Here is a 6,051-nt window from a genome sequence, read left to right on the forward strand (position 1 = left end):
CCGGGACGCGCACAGGGGGCGGCGCCCTCGAGAGGCCGGCGGCCGGGAAGCCCCCGCAGCGAAGCGCGGCCGGAAGCAGGCGGGCGCGTCGGGGCCGCCCGGGGAGCCCGCCGCCCTTCGGCGGAGGGAGAGGCCAGGCTCGGGAGGCGCGCGCCCGCGGGGGTCCCGTGGGGCTGCGCCTGGGATCGCCCGCAAAGGGCGCGACTCCAGCGGCACCGCTGGCCGCCCGCGAGGGAGGCCGCCCGTCCGCGGGCAGCAGCCGGGCGGGCCGCGAGCAGGGGCTTACCGCCGCCGGGGCGCTGACGATGGCGAGGTTGTAGCCGTACTGGAACGTGCCCCCGATGCCCGCCGCGCACACCGTCAGGATCAGCAGCCGGCCTCGGAGCTGCGGGGGAGCCGAAGACCGCCGCTCTCAAAACGGGGCGCCCGGCCCGGCCCGGCCCGGCCCTTCCCGCCCTCGACCCCCGCCGGAGCGCGGGCAGGGCAGGCCCGGCCCGGGCGCGCCTTGCCGCGCGCTGCCGTCGGCGAGCCCGGGTCGCGGGGCGGCTCCTCCGCCGCGGGGAAGGCCCAGGGCCTCCCCTGGCGGCGGCGCGGCTCGCCTCGGCGCCTCCGGCCCGGCTGCGGGTGGGCCACGCTCGGGCAGGCGACTTCTCGCGGCCGGCCGCCTCTGGGCCCGTGCAGGGTGCCTCCGGGCGCCTCGCCAGCGGGCTGGGGCGGTACCGGCCTCTGCCCGCAGGGGCCCTTTCCCGCGGCCAAGGGGGCGCTGCGGGGCCCTCCCGAGCTCCGGAGCCCAGGGAGGCCGGCCGAGGTGCGCCCCGCCCAGGCCCCCGCGCGCTCGGGGCTTGGAGCGCGCCGCCGCCCCGTTCGCGAGGGGTCGCCTCCCGCTCGCGCCCCTCCGCTTCTGCCGGGCCGCGGGCTGTGCGGGGCAGCCGCGCCTTCCGAGGGAGGGGCGCGGGAAGCCGGGGCGCCGCGCCCCGCCCACGCCTGTTCTGCCCTGGGAGTGTGTCGGCCTCCGGGCTGGGGGGCCGTGGCTGCCCCGCGTCCAGACGGAGGGCGGCCCGCGCCGTCCCGTCTCCGGGAACTGCACGCATTTTCTGCGGCGAGGAAAGCGGCGGGAGAACGAGGGCGGGCCGCCTGGGAAGGGGGAGGCGGCGGTGAGACCCGCCTCGCCCCCGCGGAGAGCCCCGGTGCGGGCGCTCCGGACGCGGGTGCGAGCGGCGCCTTCCCGGCGCCCTGCGTTCCCGCCACCACGTCCCTCGCTGGCGGTTTTGCGGCAGCCCCTGCTGGGGGAAGCCGGGAAGGCCGCCTCCGACGTCGCGATGCTTGGATGGCCCCAAGAAGGTCCTGCGCTGACCGAAGAAGAGGCCTGCTGGATCAGGCCAAGGGGCCCCTCGCCCAGCCCCCCGTTGGCCCAGCAGCTGTCGACCAGGGGCCCGCAAGCAGGGTAGGGCGCAACAGCACATGTTGGATGCCCATGTTCCCCAGCAACTGGCTTACACAGGCCCACTGCCTCTGGTACTGCAGGTGGCACACGGCCACCAGGACTAGTAGCCATTGGTAGCCTTTTTTTACCGGGCTGCCTCTCGATGGCAGCTCCTGGGGACCGCGAGTGGAGTGGGGCAGCCTCTTGCCCTCCTTGTGGGCTTCCCGTGTGGGAGACGGGATGCTGGACTACAGAGGTCTTTGCCTGATCCAGCCTCAGGGCTCTTCTGTACCTGCAACGTATTTCTGTGATTTATTTAAAAACTAATTTTATTGTATAGAGGAGAGCTCGCTATTTAGCTGCCTCCCTTTCTACAGCATACGGTGGGGCACTGTTTGCAAGCACAAAAAAAATGACCGCTGCTCGCTCCCCTCCAAGCCTTGACTGAGAATGATGTTCTCAAGAGCCTGAGCCATCAGCACAGGCCGAGGGAGAGGGGAGGGTTGGAGCGCGGCAGCGGGGAACGGGGGCTGGCGCCATTGGTGAAGCGTCTCCCTATCAACTGTCACTATTTCTGTGACTTACGGGTATACTTTTCTAAAAGAAAAAAAATGGAAGGGCCTTTTCTGATAAAAAATGAAGCGTGGATCTTCTATGACAGCCTGAGGTCAAGGGAGGGGCTCCTGTCCCAGGTGGGCAAACAATGGTGCCCTCAGAGCAGGACTTTGGGCAGAAGGCCGGAGGCCCATGCAGCAGGAGGCCCCCAAACGCAGCAGGGTGGGGGCTCACCATGTTGGGAAGTGAAGTGATACACATGACAAGCAATTCCCCCGCCCTGCCTGCTGGTTTTGGTCGAAGTTTTGTTGTGCTAAACTCTTCCAGGTTTGAAAAGTATGAAATGTTTAACCCCCTCGGGGAGGGAACTCCTCCCTCCCCCACTTTCTTTTTCATGGGGCAACCAGGGTTGGCATTATTGCAGTAGGAAACTTTTGTAACTGTACAAAGAGTGCTTCACCGATTAAAAAAAAACATTTCGGAGCTGCATCATTTGCTTTCATCACTTTGCGAACCAGGGCTGTGAAGCCTGAGGCCCTCCAGATGTTGTTGTATTACTACTCCCATCATTACAACTCCCATTTGGCCATTGGCTGGGGCTGATAGGAGTTGGAGTCCACCAGCATCTGGAGGGCTACAGGTCCCCCCCATTGTAGATCAACGTTTTTGCTTTCCTATCTTGGATAAAGGAGAGAAATATGCATCGCAAAGTCCCCCCTCCCCCTGTCTCATGGATTCCTGCAAGATTTGATAAATAAACTGATCATGAAAGTAAAATGTAAAACCGTACCACTTGTTGTAATGTGCTCATCCTGCTTTATGTCTGTGCCTGCCCAGAAGGTGTCCGATGCTTTGGTGAGAATTCTGAAGGATAGTTTGAACCTCTAGGGCAGGAATGTATCTATTTAGTCACTGATTACGTTGTGCTGCAAGCACTTAGCTTGGCAGGTGGGGAACCAGCTCTTCCAGGGAAGCAGCAGGCGAGGGAGGGACGGAGGGCAATTAAAGCAAGCATGTAAGACACACAGCAGCTGAGTTCTGGGGTCCCTCTTTGGGGTTGAAGGAGTAGGCACTTCAGGCTGGCCAAAGAACAACATGGTCTTTCTTCATATCAGGCCCAGTTCCTGGTTCCACGTTTTGTGGGGCCCTTGCTTGGCACGATGCCCTCAGTTGGCCCCTCTCCTTGCCCCGCCTCAGTCTGCACCACTGGGCAATCAGGGAGAACAGGAGGAGCGGGGCTGGGGACTGCTCCTTTCCCTAGCTCTTGTGCCGCTCACATGCTTGGAGAGGGTGCTCAAACAGGCCATGAGATCGAGGAGGAACAGAGACTGGGGCTCTGGGCCTGCCCCTGGGCTTCCTGCTGGGACCCGGGCCTTGGCGGGTGCCACACAGTGCTGACACCACCTTGCTGCCCGTGCGTCCACTTGCTTGCCTAAGGCCTTCGGCCCATCTGAGCTTCGGGCTGGGAAGGGCATGCGACCCCAAGAGCTATGTGGGAGCGGGGGCCTGCCTTTCTTGCCTGATGTTTTGCTCCCATGGATCTTCTGTCACGAGGTCCCATGGATTGCATTTTGACCTGTGAATTTTACACTCCAGTTTCCTGTCCTGTGAGTCACACACCATTAAACCTGCACATGGTGACTAGAGGGCTGCTTTCCTGGGCCAGAGGGAGGAGGGGCACTGAGCACGTGTGAGAAAAAAGTTAAATGCAGGACAGTTTCTCCTGCCCACCTCAGTGCTGGCTCCAGCTGCTGGGAAGTGAGATCTCTCCTGCAGCCAGGAAGCCATGCACTGGCCAGGACAACAGCATGATCGCCACTCACACTCCTGGCTCGGGCCCCTGTTTCCACCCAGGACGGGGAGACACACCCCATTCTGCAGGTGCGCATTCCTTGGGGCTAGGAGCTCTCATAGTTTTGCCTGCAACACATGGGGTCACAAGTGCCATGGGTCACTCACTGAGCCACCAATTGCCTCATATAGCATGGCAGCACTTGTGCACCCTGGGAAGCTAGTGGTCCTCTCACAGGCCATTGCGGAGGCCTCTTCAGAGGCCGCCTCTCTTCTGAAGCCAGGATGCGGCTGGAGAGTTGTGCTGCCCCACATGCAGAACACGCCCTCTCCAGATTGGTGCCAAAGCTGTCCTTTCAGTGCCAGGCAAAGTCCCTTTTATTTGCCATTCACCATGTTCTTGACGCTGTTTTTTCGTGAATGTCATAGGGATTTTTGATAGGAATTATTTGGAAATGATGCCTCCTGTTAAAAAGGCAGTTAGCAGAGAAAAAAAACAGAACAGAATGGTTATTTACTAGGGATGTCAGAGAATTCCGCGACGGATCCCCCCGAAATCCATTGTGGAACGGCCTGCCGCCCCCCGCGGATCCCCCCCGGGACAAGACTTACCTGGGGCGGATGTTCTGGACGGCGGCGGCTCCAGCTTCGGTGGCGGCGGCTGGTCTTCCGAACATGGCCACCGCCATTTGCAGTCTGTGTCTCCCCCCCCCCCCCCCATAGACGTGATAGGCTATGTAAAGACTTGCGTAGTCTATCATGTCTGGATTTAAAAAAAAAACGCGTACGCAAATGGCGGCACCTACGGCCGCCGCCATTTGTGTTCCTTATTTTTCGCTGTTAGTCTACATCAATATTTACATAGACTAAGATGAAGAAAGGGGAATGCAAATAGCACCCACTACGTTATTTGCGTTCCCCTTTCTTTTCTTTCTTAGTCTACATAAATATTGACGTAGTGCGTTTTTTTTTTTGTTACCCAGAGCCCTCCGTGGCCGGAAATCCAGCTGCGGACGGCCCTGGCCTGGGCCTGGCCGGCTGCTCCGCGGAGCCGCCACGAAGCACATCCGGCCGTTGAAGATTCCGGGGGGAGGACTGGATCGCCTCCCCCCCGGTCAAGGATTCCGGGGGGAGGGACGGAATGCCTCCCCCCCCCCATGAACAGAATCTGTGAAAAGGTAAGTCACTTTCGTACATCCCTAGTATTTACCAGTCCCACACGCACACAAGGCTAAAAAGAGAGAGACCACACCCTTCTTTAGTGAAGAAAAAGTAAAATGAGACTGGCCCATTCCCATACATGAACAAGTATCCACTGGTGGATTTGTGTTCGGAGTTGTCCCCGGCCCACTCTGCATCAGTACAGCCTATCAGTTCTGGACTGCTACCAGTTGCAATTTTAGTTTGACTTCCACAGTCGCTTTCAAGCATCTAACCACGCTTTTAACAACCACCTAGTCTCTTTCAGTGGGTGAGCTGGTTTTTCTGCTTAGGATTCCTACAGCAGCTGCTATACCTGGTGTGGTAGTAGTGGTTAAGTATAGAACCATAGAATAGTAGGGTTGGAAGGGGCCTACAAGACCATCAAGTCCAACCCCCTGCTCAATGCAGGAATCCAAGTCAGAGCATCCCCGACAGATGGTTGTCCAGCCTCATCTTGAACGCCTCCAGCCTGGGAGAGCCCCCCCGGTCATTGGTTCCATTGTAGCCTTGCTCTAACAGGAAGTTTTTCCTGATGTTCAGCCGGCATCTGGCTTCCTGTCACTTGAGCCCATTCTTCCGTGACCTGCACTCTGGGATGATCGAGGAGAGATCCTGGCCTTCTTCTCTGTGACAACCTTTCAAGGACTTGAAGAGCGCTATCCTATCTCCCCTCAAGTCTTCTTTTCCAAAGGCTCAACATACCCAGTTCTTTCAGTCTCTCCTCACAGGGCTTTGTTTCCACTCCCCTGATCACCTTCGTTGCCCTCTGAACCCTCTCCAGCTTGTCTGCATCTTTCTTAAAGTGTGGTGCCCAGAACTGGACACAGTACTCCAGATGAGGCCTAATCAGTGCTGAGTAGAGGGGGACTAGTACTCCACTCAAGCAGTCCCATCCTTTGGGCTGGGCCCTGTGGGCATGCCATGATGTCACCACCTGGGAATCCGCTCTCTGGAGGCAGCGCAAGGCCACAGCTAGGTCTCATTAATTGGGCCAAATGAGTACAGGTGGGCTCCTGTGGGGATGTGTCCCTCCCCCCCCCCCCCCCGAGCAAGGGACAGTGCTGGAACAAGCTTGGGAC

General features: G+C 59.7%; 1 protein-coding gene across 1 annotated transcript in view; it reads right to left on the minus strand.

Moving 5' to 3' along the window:
- LOC146336361 (solute carrier family 2, facilitated glucose transporter member 11-like) overlaps positions 1 to 1,369 on the minus strand; it is a 38,314-nt gene extending 36,945 nt beyond the window's left edge. Inside the window, exons 1-2 of the mRNA XM_084820005.1 lie at positions 994 to 1,369; positions 287 to 385 (exon numbers count right to left, since the gene is read on the minus strand). The gene's annotated coding sequence lies outside the window, so the exon portion shown is untranslated. The remainder of the gene's footprint in view (positions 1 to 286; positions 386 to 993) is intronic.
- Between the last annotated feature and the right edge of the window lie 4,682 nt (positions 1,370 to 6,051).

This window comes from Heloderma suspectum, chromosome 13, assembly GCF_057233095.1.
Source record: "Heloderma suspectum isolate Gila_16-S chromosome 13, 16-S_ref, whole genome shotgun sequence".
Taxonomy (NCBI): Eukaryota; Metazoa; Chordata; class Lepidosauria; order Squamata; family Helodermatidae; genus Heloderma; species Heloderma suspectum.